The sequence below is a fragment of the Suncus etruscus genome, chromosome 5 (assembly GCF_024139225.1).
Source record: "Suncus etruscus isolate mSunEtr1 chromosome 5, mSunEtr1.pri.cur, whole genome shotgun sequence".
Classification (NCBI taxonomy): domain Eukaryota; kingdom Metazoa; phylum Chordata; class Mammalia; order Eulipotyphla; family Soricidae; genus Suncus; species Suncus etruscus.
The window spans coordinates 90,462,054-90,478,315 of record NC_064852.1 but is presented as its reverse complement, the minus strand read 5'-3'; the positions used below and the strand labels follow the sequence as shown (position 1 = coordinate 90,478,315).

General features: G+C 42.9%; 1 protein-coding gene across 1 annotated transcript in view; it reads right to left on the bottom strand.

Annotated features, from left to right (window-relative positions):
• Positions 1 to 3,125, bottom strand: part of LNPK (lunapark, ER junction formation factor) — a 90,440-nt gene extending 87,315 nt beyond the window's left edge. Inside the window, exon 1 of the mRNA XM_049773450.1 lies at positions 3,043 to 3,125. The gene's annotated coding sequence lies outside the window, so the exon portion shown is untranslated. The remainder of the gene's footprint in view (positions 1 to 3,042) is intronic.
• Positions 3,126 to 16,262: the final 13,137 nt, after the last annotated feature.

Below are 16,262 nucleotides of genomic sequence, written 5' to 3'. Positions count from 1 at the left end.
AAGACCCAACCTCTAGTAATCTAAACTATAAATGAACCTGCTAAACTGGCAGACTGGGGAGAGGGGGGAAGGTGGTGATATGAGATAAACTCTGGGAACATGGTGAAGGGAGATTGACAATGATTGTAGGCTTATCCCTAATTCATTGTGTGTCTGAAACCCAACTATGAAGGACTTTGTAAATCACAATGGTTTCAGTAAAATAAAATTTAAAAATAAGCATGATTTGGGACTGGAAAGACAGTTGAGAATGTAGGACACTTGCCTAGCACATGACCAGATTTGATCCCCTGAGCCAACAGTAAACCGGAACCCTCTAGATGAGGGGAAAAATAAAGCAGAAAAAACAGCGAACTTCAAGTAATATTAAAATATTGGAGTAAAACCAGTAGGAATGGCTCAGCTACAAACTAGCTATCTGTAACAATGAGCATATTAAACTAAGTGTCAAGTTTCCCATTTGTAAGTGGTAAAATTGTATCTACATTTCTCAGAACTGTGAAATTATATATCACTTCTCACTAGTTAAGAAGTATTAAGTACAGATTAAATTGTAGCCATGATAACTATTGCTAGAAAACACGTTACAGACATCTTACATGGAACATGTTTCTTATAAAATAAAGACTTTAAAATAGGAAAATTTATTTTCATTTTTTACTAAAATTGTATTGCTCTCATTTTCTCTGGTATAAAGTATAGCCGCTATTACTCCTACATTAAAATAACCCTTTGGGTCTTTAAAAGAAGACTGTTTACAGGAGATAGCACTGAGGTAGGGCGTTTGCCTTGCACTTGGCCCTCGACAGACCAGGGTTAAATCCCCAGTATCCCATATGGTCCCCCAAGCCTGACAGGAGAGATTTCTGAGTGCAGAGTCAGGAGTAACCCCTGAGTGCCTGAGTATGGCCCCCAAACAAACAAAAAACTGTTTACAAAGTCTTTATCTCTTCCCTATCTTTAGTAAATTTTCTATCACCATTGACATAAGTATCTCCATAAGAAGTTGCACTATTTAGGATTAAAAGCAGGAGGCCAGAGTGATAGCATGGAGGTAATGCATTTGCCTTGCATGCAGAAGGACTGTGGTTCGAATCCCAACCTGCCAGGAGAGATTTCAAAGCGTAGAGTGCCAGGAGTAACCCCTGAGCGCTGCCAGGTGTGACACCCCGCAAAAAAAAAAAAAAAAAAAAAAAACAATTTGTTCCAAAATGCTTACCTTTCAAATTGAAAAGGTGAATTTGAAATATCACAAGCTATATTTATTTGACAGAAATAAACTATTGAAAATACAACTTCTATTTTTTTAAAGTAAAGATTGGCATTTTATGTTTGTTTGTTTATTGCTTTGGGCCACACCCACTGTGCTCAGGAGTTATTTCTGGCTCTGCACTCAGAAATTACTCCTAACAAGACTATATGAGATGCTTGGGGATCGAACCCGGGTCAGCCACAAGCAAGGTAAACGCCCTAACCACTGTGCTATGGCTCGGGCCCCCCCAAAAATACAACTTCTAAAAAACAACTCTGACATGACTTAAAATCTAGTTTTCTCGACCTGTCAGTTTTCATTCTGAACGAAATACAAGCCCTCATATATATATATATATATATATATATATATATATATATATATATATATATATATAGTTAGAATTATTTCTACAGAGACTTGACACTGGGCTGATCTCAGTAGAACCTTCGAAGTAGAAACTTAAAGTCCTTATTTAAAGGTATTCTCCCCTACTCCCACCCCAATTTCTTTTCTTTTTTTTTTTTTTTTCTTTTTTTTTCCGGTTTTTGGACCACACCTGGTGGTGCTCAGGGGTTACTCCTGGCTGTCTGCTCAGAAATAGGTCCTGGCAGGCACAGGGGACCATATGGGACACCGGGATTCGAACCAACCACCTTTGGTCCTGGATCGGCTGCTTGCAAGGCAAACGCCGCTGTGCTATCTCTCCGGGCCCCCACCCCGATTTCTTAAAAGGGGTTCTTACTCTTACTCGCCCTCCTTCTATATAACTATGGGAACTGCTGAGGCCAAAGGAGTATCGGCCCTTCCAAGCAGGGCACCTATAAAAAAATAATAATAATAAACCAGGCTTCCTCACACTCCTACAAAGTCCTTACACAACAGGGATCAGTTCTGCACAAAGATGGGGGGTGGGGGACTCGCCGACAACTTGGCACCAACCCTGGGAAAAGCAGAGTCTGGAAAATTCGGTGAGTCATATGTAGAGCTAAAAGCACTTGCTCTAGGACTATCATCAAGCAAGAGAAAGTCCAGGATTGATTCCCCATCAGGTCTCCTTGGCTCCAGGGCGGGCCCCAGGCATTCCTGAACAGGAGCACATCAGAAGCGAATGCACCAATCAATCTTCCACCTCTAGACTCCACGCAACACCTAGAGCTAGACTCGGGAGTGACAACTTGAAAAGAAGTCTCCATGTCCTCTTGTCCTGCCTGTCACACCTAGGCCACCTACAGATGTGAGCAACCCGGCCCTTCCCCTGCCTTCACCCCCTCACACGGAGGAAGGGCAAAGAGGCTGCAGTCCGTGGCACCTGATCCCCGCCCACACGCCTGGGCCCGGCGGCGGCGTGACGATGGCACTTTCCAGTCCCTCCGGCTCCTGCCTGCCTTCTCCAGGCGGGCGACCTCCGCGAGCCCGGAGAGATGAATGAAGATGCGCGGACCCTAGGCGCGAAAATCCCAGGAGGACTCTGCAGTGGGCCGCAGGGGCCGATGCTCACCTCACTCAGCTCAGCAACGCTCAGCTCACACACCGGCACCTGGGAATGTGCGAGAACAGGGTTAACCTCCCTCCCACCCCGGGGAGCACCCTAAAGCCGCCCTCTGAGCCCGGGCTGGCAGAAAGCAGGGCCCACCCAGCCCACGAGGTGACAGGACCCGGAGCACCCGTAGGCCACTCGGCAGTGGGAAGAAGAGGCGCGTTTCCCCAGGGATGGGGCTGACGGATAGCCCGCTCAGTCTCCCCTTTGGGCTACGGCCTCCCCTCGGAAGACTTCTACCTTCCAGAAGCCGACAGAGCCGGGCGCTGGCGTCCGCCCCTTGGCAGAGTCACTCCGCCGCCACTCGTCGCAGCCCGCCAGCCCGAGCTCAACTAGGAGCCGCCGCCGCCGCCGCCGCCGTCGCCACTGACAGTGCGCGCAGGGCCCGGCCAACTCCTTTCCCATCAAACCCCGCGCCCCCGCCGCTAGCCAATCAGCGCGAGAGCCGGCGCGCGCCGCTCCGTCACGTGACCCGGACTGGGCGGGCCGTTGGGGAGGGCTGAGCGAGCTGAGCCACTTGCGGCCCTGACTCTCCTCCTCCTTCTCCTCCCCTGTGCTGTTGGGTGGTGACTCGGCTCCTCGGCCTCTCCGGCGCTTCTTCCCGTTCTGTTTCTTAGAAGGGAGTGCGTTTTTTGAGTGTGCTTCTGAGCAGTCCGGTTATAGCTTCCTTTTTCTCTTGTCAAGTTGCTGGTGTAGAGTGTCCCCCTGGGAGAGAAAAATAAATCCCCACAAGTTGGTGCTGCTAGTCCCAGCCCCCTGACGTGACAGGGAGCAAGGTGGAGAGTTGTTACTTAGGTGTGTTTGGAAAGAAGTCTCCGCCTCAGATACACACCCCTGGAGTTTGCAGATCGGTTTGTTATTCAGCCGGCTGCAGAGCAAACTACTCCGTGGTTTGGGAAGAGGCCAAGTCCCCAAAACCAAGCTAGTGGAGAAATGCAGCCTTCCCAACCCCAACCGCCCCCTCCCCGTCCACCCCAGCCCGGGCGTGCTTGACTCATTGTCACTCGTGGACGTCAAAAAGGGTCATTGGATGACTGCACGCTTGCCGCACATGTGTGTAGAAAGTTTGCAAGTTAAGGTGATGTAGGGTTCAAACCACTGCAAAGCTCTCAGTCTCTCTCTGTCCCTCCCTCCTTCCCACCTCTCTCCCTCCCTCTCCCGTCCAGATCTATGGGCCTACAAATAAACCACAACCACAGGCTATATTTGACTAACATTTGAAACGCTGCCTAAAAAGTGTGGGGTTTCCTAGTCAACAGGGAAAACAAGTCCAAATAAAAGATGATACTTGAATGTGAAAAATACCAGCAATAGACACCAGGAGCCCTGAAGATGGCTGGGGAAGATGGCTAGGGAAACTTCAGCTTTTATGTTGGAACTGTGTTGGTGACATTTTAACCCCATATGCAAAAATAAAAGCCTGTATTTTAGGGTCTCTTCTCCCCCATCCCGTTTTCTGGAGTTGCATACACATTTTAAAATGAGTTTAGATGATTTTTATAGAGTACGATCATTTTAATATGCTGTTTAAATTTTGGCAGTGCATTATAGGGTAAGAAACAGTGGTAGTAAGAAAATCGGGAAGAAATTATTTTTTGGGGGGGAAGAAATTTTATTACACTGTAGCTATCAGAAAATCCACTATGAATTTGTTCTTGCTTAGATTCTTTAGTTAATGGCTTTGTAAACATGAAAAAAAGAAACTAAACTTATTGTGTACTGAGCATCAAGCATTTCATGAAAGTAGGGGGAGAATGAAGAACTTTTCATCCATTCTGGTCTAGAAAGGTAGTATGACGAGTAGGTAAGGTTCTTGCTTTTTTTTTTTTTTTTTTTTTTTTTTTTTTTTTTTTGGTTTTTGGGCCACACCCGGCTGCCTGCTCAGAAATAGCTCCTGGCAGGCACAGGTGACCATATGGGACACCGGGATTCGAACCAACCACCTTTGGTCCTGGTTCGGCTGCTTGCAAGGCAAACGCCGCTGTGCTATCTCTCTAGGCCCAAGGTTCTTGCTTTTCATGTGACTGACAACCACATATTGTCCCCCAGAGCACTACCAGGAGTAGTCCCTGAGCATTCCCAGATATGGCCAAAAAATAATAATAATAATAATAATAAAAACAAAACAACTACCTCAAAAATAGGGCAATTTTCTACTTGGTAATGGTTTGTTTGTTAATTGTTTGAGCCATCAAGATCTGCTATAAAGGGAGGAGTCTGAAAACTATTGCTGGAGAGTCCAAAATCCTAATCCTGAAACTAAGGAGAAAAAAGTGCCATTAACTCCCAATCCTTCCCCCAAACTTATAAGATACATACATTTTTTTCACAAGAACTACAAAGCATAGAAAGCATATTATTGAAGGTGATATGGTGATTTATTGCTGCTTCCTTTATAATAAGTGGTAAGACTTTTCAAAGTGAAAGAAGACAAAAATGCCAATTTATGTGGATGGACTATAGAGGTCATTCCAGTGTCTGAATATAGGGCCCTGTGCTAAGTGCTGATGATTCATAGTTAAAACAGATGCCCTAAAGCAGCTGACGAAAAAGAGAGAGAGAGAGAGAGAGAGAGAGAGAGAGAGAGAGAAAGAGAGAAAAGAGAGAGAGGAGAGAGAGAAGAGAGAGGAGAGAGGAGAGAGAGGAGAGAGGGGAGAGAGGGAGAGAGAGGAGAGAGGGGAGAGAGAGAGGAGGAGAGAGAGAGAGAGAGAGAGAGAGAGAGAGAGGGAGAGAGAGAGAGAGAGAGAGAGAGAGAGAGAGAGAGAGAGAGAGAGCGCACAGCTCTAGCAAACAGCCTCTTTTGCCTCAAGTATGAAGCCCTGAATTCAATTCACGGCTCCAAAGAGAAAGAAAGGAAACAATGTCAGAAAGTAACATGCCTTGCCTGCAGCTAACCTGAGCATAACACATGGTCCCTCGGCATCAACCAGCAATGTGCACCACTAGTTATAGGCCAACACAACACTCCCTTGAAAAAAATAAAAATATAATATAGGGCAAGTTCCTGGACAAAGGCAAATTCAAGGGATTGGAAAACATGCTGTTTACAGTAAAAGTAAGAGGAAAATGTAGGAAAGTCCATGGAGGCAACACTTTGTTTTGTTTAGGGGCCACACCCAGAAGTGCTTTGGGCTTGTTCCTGGTTCTATGCTAAGGAATCAATCATTGCTGGAGGTGCTCAGGGACCATATATAGTGCTGGGGATTGAACTGTATGTATGGAAAAGGCAAATACCTCAACCCATGTACAAAGTCTCCAGCCCATAGAAGTGGCACTTAAGCTAAGTTCAAATACAAGCTCTCTGATACTAATTCTAAAATTGTTCTAAGATTATTCTAGCATTAAAGAAAGCAAAAATCTGAAGAACACCAGTGGTAAGGAAGAAAATAAGCTGCTTCACTTGAGGCAAATGATTTCTAAAGGCTCTGATTCAACAAAACAGAATCAACATAAGCTTCATTAAGAATCCTTAAGCAACCTTGCAAGAGAAATGCTGTGTGAGCACTTAGCACTTCAGAAGGGCTAGTGGTAAAAGGCAGGGAAGGTTTCTTTTAGCATGACACTAGACCAAAGATCTGAAGGATGAGAAAAGATCTAAAAGGGAGAAAAGGGTAGTGGAAACATCATGGGTAAATAACTTTTTTTTTTTCTGAAGGAATTACAAGCCTGAAAGACTAAACAAAGATCATTATAGCTGGAGCATACATTGCAGGGGGAGAACTGACAGTATGAAGCAGAAACCAGATCAAACAGGGCCTCATTTGGCCAGATCAAAAACTTCTTTTTCTTTACAGTGGCCCCTTTGTTGCTCTTTGGTTGTGTTTGTTTTCATGACAATAGGTCACACACGTACTTTTTTTGCTGTACTCACACACTCATTCCTCAGAGCTACACACTTGACTACCATTATTTGAACACACCTGGCTGTGCATAAAAGGTGCACACTTGGGGGCTAAAGCAATAGTACAGCGGGGAAGCTGACCTGGGTTCTATCCCAAGCTTGCCAGGAGTGATTTCTGAGCGCAGAGCCAGAAGTAACCAAATAAATAAATAAATAAAATGCTTTGCTGGCAGCACTGGGTGTTCAGAAAACAGAGTCCATGGGATTGGAGCATACAAGGCTGACATTTTTTAGCACCTTTTACATGAGAGCAAAAAAGCAAGGGAATCTGAGCTGATCAAAAATTTTTTAAAAGATTCTTCCAACTACACTGTAGAATATGAGTAGGGTTTGTATTTTATCAATTGGAATCTCTAGTACAGGGGTCTTCAAACTTTTTTAAGTGGGGGCCAGGTTACGGTTCCTTAGAGAGCTGGAGGGCCGGACTATATGAGCTACTAATTCCTACTCACACTGCACATATCTTATATAAATAAAATGAAAACCATTTATAAATAAACAGATCACGCACCAGTATTTCAATGGGAACTGTGGGCCTGCTTTTGGCTAATGAGATGGTCAATGTCCGGTTCCATATTTGTCACTGCCAGCCGTAACAAGTGATGCAAGTGGGCATCAGTTAATCTTGATCTGGTTGGAGATTTCAGATGTTTCATTCTTGAAAAAGTCTGTTCACAGGCATAAGTGCTACCAAAGATGGTTACCATTTTGAGTGCATGGTTCCTGATATTTGGATATGTCTCAGAGGGGAGAGATGCATACACTGCATTTACTTGACTTAAATGTGTCTTTCAGAGAGTCACAATTCTGCAGTTCAGCCAGTTCCATTTGGTAAATTGTAAGGACATTTTCAATCTCAACAGAAAATGGGTTACGAAAAAGCTGTATGTCCTGTTCATGGAGATGAAGCTCTTTGAATCTAAATTGAAACTCCTTTTGCAACAATTCTAGTGAAGCCAGACATGTTTCCTTTGGGAATGCAACCAATGGTTTGTCCGCTGACAGGTTTTGAGTTGTTGGGTGATGACTGAAGTTTTCCTCCTGTACTTGTTTGATGAGAAGGCCTAATTTTACTTCAAATGCTTTCACATGCGATGCCATATCACAGATGAGCTTCCCCTTGCCTTGAAGTTGCAGATTGAAACTGTTGAGTATCTCTGTTGTATCTGTCAGAGAGGCAAGATGCCATTTCCATTCAGCATCATTGAGCTCTGGTACTTCTTGGTTTTTTGAAAGTAGAAAAGCTGTAATCTGCGGAAGTAAGTCATAGAAACATTTCAAACTCTCCCTCTACTCAGCCAACGGACTTCTGTGTGGTACAGAACATCTTCATGGGCAACATTTACCTCAGATAGAAATTCCTAAAATTGTCTGTGATTTAGTGCATGAGTTTTAATGTAATTAACACAAGATACCACAATTTTCATAACAGAATCCCACTTCAGTGATTTACAACACAGTGCTTGTTGGTGGATGAGGCAGTGTATGGCAATTGGATGAGAATGGTTATGTTTGTCCATCTCTTATGAAATATGAGCAATTACTCCTCTCTTAGACCCCACCATGCTAGGAACACCATCGGTTGTTACACTGATTAGTTTAACCCAGTCCAGCTCCAAACCATTCACAGTTTGGCGAACCTTTTCAAATATATCCACTCCTGTGGTTGTACCTTTGATACTTTGCAGTGCAGCAAGCTCTTCTCTGACTTCAAAATACTCATTTGTCCCACGCATATAATTGAGAAGTTGGGCAGAATCACGAAAATCATTGCTTTCGTCGAGTGCCAAGGAAAAATAGCAAAGTTTCTTTGCAGAGTTTTGCAAATGGTGCAGCAAATTTTCTCCCATTTCTTCAATCCTTCATGTCATTGTAACTCCTGAAAGGCTCATTGTACTAAATAAATCGGCCTTCTCTGGACACATCTCTTTGGCAACAGAAATAAGGCATTCTTTAACAAATTCTCCCTCCACAAATGGTTTGCCATTACGCGCTATTAGCTTAGCAACTTGAAAACTTGCCTGCAGTGAGGAAGTATTTAACTGCTTCTGCTTCACAAAAGTATTTTGCTTAGTCGTCAGTGTATGTTTCAGTTGTAATATTTTATCTTTTCTCACTTCTCCAACCAAACAATCATATTTATCTTTATGTTGAGTTTGATAGTGGCGTCGCAAATTGTATTCTTTGAACACAGCAACTATATTCTGGCATATCAGACACACAGCTTTTTCTTTGTACCGCATAAAAAAGTAATCATAAGTCCACTGTTCTTTGAATCTCCTACACTCGCCATCAATTTTTCTTTTTCTTAACATCATTGTTTCCTAGGGATTCCAAACTGATATTAGTGAAATACAAATATGTGTGTATATATACACACAGTGTATGAACCCCCATTAGTCCCTGATGTGAACACTTACCCCTTGCAGGCTTTTCTAAGCAGACCAGCTCAGTCCCTGATAGTTCAGTTATATCTCCCTATATAATGCCCAAATTGATATGTTCGGAATCAGCATGTGAACACTGAAAAGGAATTGCAAAATGCATATAAAATTTTCAGTGTAACCCCTTTAAAATGCTTCAGCATCAAACCCCTAATTTTCCACATGGGCAATTCAGCACCGAACCCCTAACCTCCCAACCACTGCCCACCCCCTAACTTTGATTTCAGCACTGAATGCCTCACCACCCCCAAAGGGGAATTTTCATATGAGTCACCCACAGCCCAATTGGGCAGAACCCCCCCCCCATCTAGAAAAAATGTATTTCTATGGCACTTTTGACTGACCTTTGGCAGTGGAGGGAGTGGAGGAAAACCTCACTGACAGGCAGGCACAGCACACAGACACCACATTGCCTGGGGGTGGAGCAGGCACCTTTTTACATCATATAGTCATATAGTCATATACATCATATAGTCACCCACATGTGGTGTCCGGCGTCCGGCACCCTCCAGTGACGTCATCAGCAACGCGCGTGCCAAGCGCCAGGCACAAGGTTGCATCAGTGTCCCTCTCAACACCACCCTCACGCCCACCCTCCCAGCACACAACATGCTGTGGGTGGAGGCGGTTGATGTCATCCCTAAGAAACCATGCCACTGAGTGTATATGCTGGCAGGTATCTTGGCAACCAAACAGCACTCACTGCTGGTGGGCCGGATCAGACTCCTCTGCGGGCCTCATGTGGCCCGCAGGCCATAGTTTGAAGACCCCTGCTCTAGTAGCTACTGCTTGTTGATGTCCTAGTAGATAGTCATAGAAGCAGATGAGAGACAGAAGTAGGTAAACTGGTCCAATTTAGGGCATGAAAATCCTTGATCAATTTAGGTATGGTTGGCTGGAATAGAGATTGAAAGAAAAAGAAGAGCCAGATGACAAAGGTTTGTGGGACCCATTGTTTGGATAATAATGCTATAACTGAATGGGGAGCACTGGAAGAGAATTAGGTTTGGAGGGAGATGGCCTTAGCTTGAACATGTTGAATTGAAAATGTTCTTGTGGGCCAGAGTGATAGCAAAGCAATAGGGCAGTTGCCTTGCATGCATCAACCCCAGAAGAACCCCAGTTCGATTCCTGGCATCCCATATGGTCCCAGAGCCTGCGAGGAGCAATTTCTGAGCACAGAACCAGGAGTCATTCCTGAGCACTGCCAGGTGTGACCCAAACCGCCCCCTACCAAAAGAGAAAATGTTTTTGTGACTTCAAGGAAAGTTGTAAATGGACCTATATACATTAGCAGCATTGAGAAGTCTAAGTGGAAAAATATCTTACAGTTTGTAATCTGTTTTTTTATACAAGATCCTCTTCTAAAATTATGTTTATATCAAATGCAGTCATTTTATTTACTTACATAAGATGATTTCTCTAGAAAAAATAGCATTCTTGCTTATGAATATCTTAGAAGCCTTTGTTTAAAATCCAAAATTTCAAGCTCTGCCTGGGTATTTCTGACACCAGATTCCACGTATCTGTTGTAAGAAATTTGGATTGGTGGTAGTAGCCTGTGATTTCTTTTATCAGGGAGCTGCTCTGACTAGTGACTGCCCTACCAGTGGCTTCACACATGAGAGTTCTAGACTCTTGGACTCGGTAGACTAAGATCTTTAGAGGGAGAAGGATAAAAAAACAAGGAGAGGAAAATGATACTGTACAAGGAGGTCCAAGACTTTACCCTCCATTGCTGAATAAGACATCCTTTAAACTCTACCAAACAGTTTCCAGGAAGAGGAAAGCCGGTGTCCTTTGCTGGAACACACACACGAAGACACCAGACACTGTAGACACCACAGCATGCACATAATACAGTGTTAAAACTTTCCTGGCTGCCAGCCTGGTCCTCCTACCCACTCTGCTGATCTGGAACTCAGCCAGCTGCAAGGCTCATTCCACCACTCCCAGCAAAGAAGACTGAATTCAGCTCCTTCCACCCTGAACCCTAAACACAATGCTATAATCCAGTGAAGTGTCTCTGTCCCTCTCAATTAAAGGTTTGTTTTCTTTTTCTGGCGGGGAGTTGTAGGCTTTTTTGTTTCATTTTTGTTTTTTAGTTAATCTGTTTTTTAGTTAATTTAGTTAATACTAGAGCTAGTAGGGTCAGATGTTTCATTCTGAACAAATTCTCTTTTGTATTTTTATTTATTTGTTTGTTTGTTTGTTTGTTTATTTTGGGGTTTTGGGCCATACCCAGTGATGCTAAGGGGTTACTCCTGACTATGCACTCATAAATCGCTTCTGGTTTGGGAGGATCATATGGGACACCAAGGGAATTGAACCGCAGTCCATCCGTTGGCGCTTGCAAGGCAGACGCCTTACCTCTGGTGCCACCACTCTGGCTCCACTCTCTTTTGTATTTTTGAAGATTACTCTGGAAGTGAATTTTGGTCTTAAAATACTGAATTGTTTATTTTATTGTTAGTCTTTCTATAACAACTCTGAGCCATTATTTGTGCTTTGACTAGAGGAAGAATAGACATGGAAGGGGAGAAAATTTTGATTGAAAAATATAACACAGAGATTAGTAATCTGAAGTGTACATATTAAAAACTCATGTTGAGGGCCAGAGAAATAGTATAAATTTTAAAGTGCTTTTTTTGCATACATATGACCCTGGTTCAATCCCTAGCACCACATACAATCCCCTAAGCACCAAAAGGTCCAACTTCTAAGTATAGACCCAGGAATAGTTTTTACACATCTAGATTTGACCCAAATTTAACTTACTCCCAAAATACTATAAATCAAAAATATGGTATCTACAGGCCTGGGGCTAGCTGTGTCTGACTTCCTGGCAGGCAAAAAGCCACTTTCAGTGTCTTGTACCACCCATATAGCAATTGGGATTCCAGTGGGCAAAAGAAGTTTGTGGCTCTCAGTAAATAAACCCCATGTTCAATCCCCACAAATTGTAACAACAAAAAGGGGGAAATAGATTATATTATTGCATTGGTTTTTTTCTTTTATTTATTTATTTAGTTTTGGTTTTTGGGTCACACCCAGAGGTGGTCATGGGTTACTCCTGGCTCTGTGCTCAAAAATCGCTCCTGGCAAACACAGGGGACCATATGGGATTTAAACTGCCAACCATCTGGGTTGGCTGCATGCAAGACAAACACTCGACCACTGTAATATCTCTTGCCCTGCTTTTTTTTTTTAAAGAAATAACACCCAAACCTAAAAAAGACCGAGTGTCGCTCTTCCCTGATAGTTCCCAAGAGTCACACAATCATGATTATCAATATAGTTCCTTTCTTGATCTCCTATCTGTCTTATTCTTATTTGCATTTTGTCTTATCATGTTTCGGGGCTACACCCAGAGATGCTACTTACAAGTTTTCCAGGACTCACTCCCAGAATTGCTCAAAGACCATGCAATTCAGAGAACAAAGTTGGATTTACTGCATGCAAAGCATGTGCTCCTGTTCTTTGAGCTCTATACCCAGCCTTATTATTTAGACTTAAACAAAATAAATAGTGCCTGTATTCAATTCTTTGCAAATGAAATCATAATTTTTTTTTTGTTTTTTGGGTCACACCCGGCGGTGCTCAGGGGTTACTCCTGGCTGTCTGCTCAGAAATAGCTCCTGGCAGGCACGGGGGACCATATGGGACACCGGGATTCGAACCAACAACCTTAGGTCCTGGATCGGCTGCTTGCAAGGCAAACGCCGCTGTTCTATCTCTCCGGGCCCATAATGTTTTTATAACCTAAATTTTTTGATAGCCTGGAGTTTTAAGGTTTACCCAATTTGATATGGCTGTATTGAATTTATTCTCAATATTGTAGGTTACTGTACTGCATAAGTATACCACAATTTATCTTTTTAATATTCATAAAATGTACATATTAAGAGCCCATGTTGAGGGCCAGAGAAATAGTATGAATTTTAAAGTGCTTGCTTTGTACTTATGTACATTTACCCACTGTACTATCACTCCTAATTTTATATATTTGCACATATAAATATATTTAAATTTATATATAATTAAAATTATTTAACATATTCTTTAGAATGTAAGGGGCAGTAAAGAAGGAGCTATCAAGAGTGAAAATGAGGATCCTAAGAGATAGCACAGCGGTAGGGCATTTGCCTTGCATAGAGTCGACCCAGCATCCCATATGGTTCCCCAAGCCAGCCAGGAGCAATTTCTGAGTACAGAGCCAGGAGTTATTCCTGAGTGCCACCACCAGGTGTGACCCTACCCCCACACACAAAAAAAGAAAGAAAATGGCTCATAATTTTTCTTTTTGATAGTGTCCTTCTATAGGTTTGATATCAAAATGATAATAGCCAGCCTCATAAACTGAAATGGAAAGTATGCTTTCTTTTTGTTTTGTTTTTACTCATTATTTTTGTCTTTGAATCAATTTGTCAAGAACTCGCCAATGTCCATATGTTTTATTTAAGATTTTTTTGTGCATATTCATTTAAAAGAAACTCATCCCACCTAAGTTTATTTTTCTGGAAAATATATATGTTCAATTGTCCACATATGTTCTCACAAAATCCTTTTCTGGGCCTCAGGAAAGTGGAAAGTGCCTGTTTTCTGTAGCCAGAGTGGGAAGCTATGGATTTGATACCTGAATGGCTTCACATTTGCTAAAAGCAGGCAAGTTTAAGAAGCTAAGAATGCTTCATGGCATTCCTCTAACAAGCAAATGAAAAACATTTCTAGAGTTTCTAGAGCTGCATGAAATTGAATTCTATCAACAGTGAATGAACCTGGAATCAGATTTTCTCCTGGAGACTTTATAATATAGTATTATAAAGTACATAACCTCCTTATACCTTGATTTCAGCCTTTTGGAAAACCAAAACAAAAGATAAGCTAAGACACTTAATAAGATAAATCAGACACAGTCTGATTTCTGAAGAACAGAACCAAGAGACGGTAAGTAGGGAGTGCTTTAAGATCTAAATGTGCCTAGTGGGAATGGCTCAGCAACAAGAAGGGCCTGTCTTATGAACATGTGGCTGAATTCAGTTCCTGATGTAGCCCACATGGGTTTATTACAATCCCTGCAGAATTGCTGCCTGGGCCCTGCAAGTAGAAGTGTGGGATGAAGTTTGGTGTACACATGGGTTTATGCAAGCACTATGATTTGTGGGAAATTCCTCTCCTAAAGAAAACCTCAAGTCAGGAAAGGACCTGGCAAATAGTTTAGGTCTTTAGATATATCTGAGCAGGAAGTACAATAGGAAAGAACAGAATAGATTACTAGTAGTCAGCAAATTTCTGCCTGAGAAAGGACTGAATAAAAATGGTGTAGGCTCTTTTAAATATAAGAGCAACATAGAAAGTAGTCACTTGTCCTCACCAACTAGTTGCTTGTCACCAAAAATAGAAAGTAGTCACTTGTCAACAACTTGACTGTACTTTAAGGGCATGCTGACTGTGAAATACCTCTACTCTTAATGTACCAAACGAATGATGATGTGCTTACTCTCCTTAATATCTCTGTCAACTTAAACAGTGGCTCAGGTGTCCAGATCCAGGGTGGAGGGAGCAATACTGTACTGAATAATGGCCAACCTGGAAGCTCACCCTTGTTGCCTAGAATGACCCTAAAGCTTGTGTATTTGTTTGTCCTCTTGCACATATGTTTGTCTCATGGTGTGGGACTGGCCCCCGTGAATAAAGGTATAAATTGCCAATCTGATTGAATTTACTGTGGTAAACTGCCACAACTGAAGCTTTCAACACCCGTGAGCACTGCAACTAAAGGTCACTTGAACACTGTTTACCCAGCAGTGTGTTAGTGTCACAACAATGCCCCAGAAAAACCTAAACTACAGGAGTGTGACAGTCCCTCCAACAATGTGCAAGGACCTCAACCAAGTTTGCAACCCCTAGTAGGCATCACAAGCAAGCATGTGTGTGAGGGAAAGTAACAGCAACAAAGAAGAGGAGGAAAGGGTAGGGGTAGAAGTAGACAATGCTATTATGTATTGGAAGGAGGGAGGGAGGGAGGGAGGAAGGGAGGGAGGAAGGAAGGAAGGAAGGAAGGAAGGAAGGAAGGAAGGAAGGAAGGAAGGAAGGAAGGAAGGAAGGAAGGAAGGAAGGAAGGAAGGAAGGAAGGAAGGAAGGAAGGAAGGAAGGAAGAGAGGGAAAGTGGAGGGTTGAAGGAAGAAGGGAGAAAAGAAGGATGGAAGGGAGGGAGAATGGAAGGGAAGAAGGAAGGGAGGGAGGAAATGTTCAAGCTGTACTGTTTTCATTTTTAGAAACTATACAATATGGCACATTTATCTAAGGGAAGGAGAACTTAAAACTATTTTCAGCTACTTCTTGAAATAGGTTTGCAGTCAAAATAGATAGTACTTAGGTGGAGAAATGCAATAAGTAGGAGAAAATATGGTACCAAAACTGAAGAATTTAAGGAACAGCAGAACTAGCAATGAGGAACCTCAGCCTCTGTGCACTTCAGATTTATATTCCTGAACTAAATGCAGCTCTCATTCTAATTTTTTAAAAATGTGACAACAGGGAGGGGGGAAAGAAGGGGAAAAAATGTGACAACAGAACTAGATAGTATGTACAAGGGTAAGTCACTTACCTTACATAAGACCAACAGCAGTTCAGATCATTTGTACCACAGAGCACAAATTTGGGAGTGATTGCTGAGTGCAAAGCCTGGAGTACTGCCATATATGGCTCAGAAGAAACACAAGAAATGCTGGGGTGACAGTATAGCAGAAGAGGTTTGCCTTGCACACGACCTACCCAAATCCCATCCCAGCATCCCATACAGTACCTCAAGCCCACAGGGAGTGATTCCTGAGCACTGTCAGGTGTGGTCCAAAAATCAAAATTAAATAAAATTATAATTTAAAGAAAAAGAAAAGAAAGTGAGAAAATTTAGACTGTCATGAAATTCTCTGGATGCACCTGATGTGCTTTGATATTGACACTCAAGAAGTATAATAAGAGGCCCGGAGAGATAGCACAGCGGCGTTTGCCTTGCAAGCAGCCGATCCAGAACCAAAGGTGGTTGGTTTGAATCCCGGTGTCCCATATGGTCCCCCTGCCAGGAGCTATTTCTGAGCAGACAGCCAGGAGTAACCCCTGAGC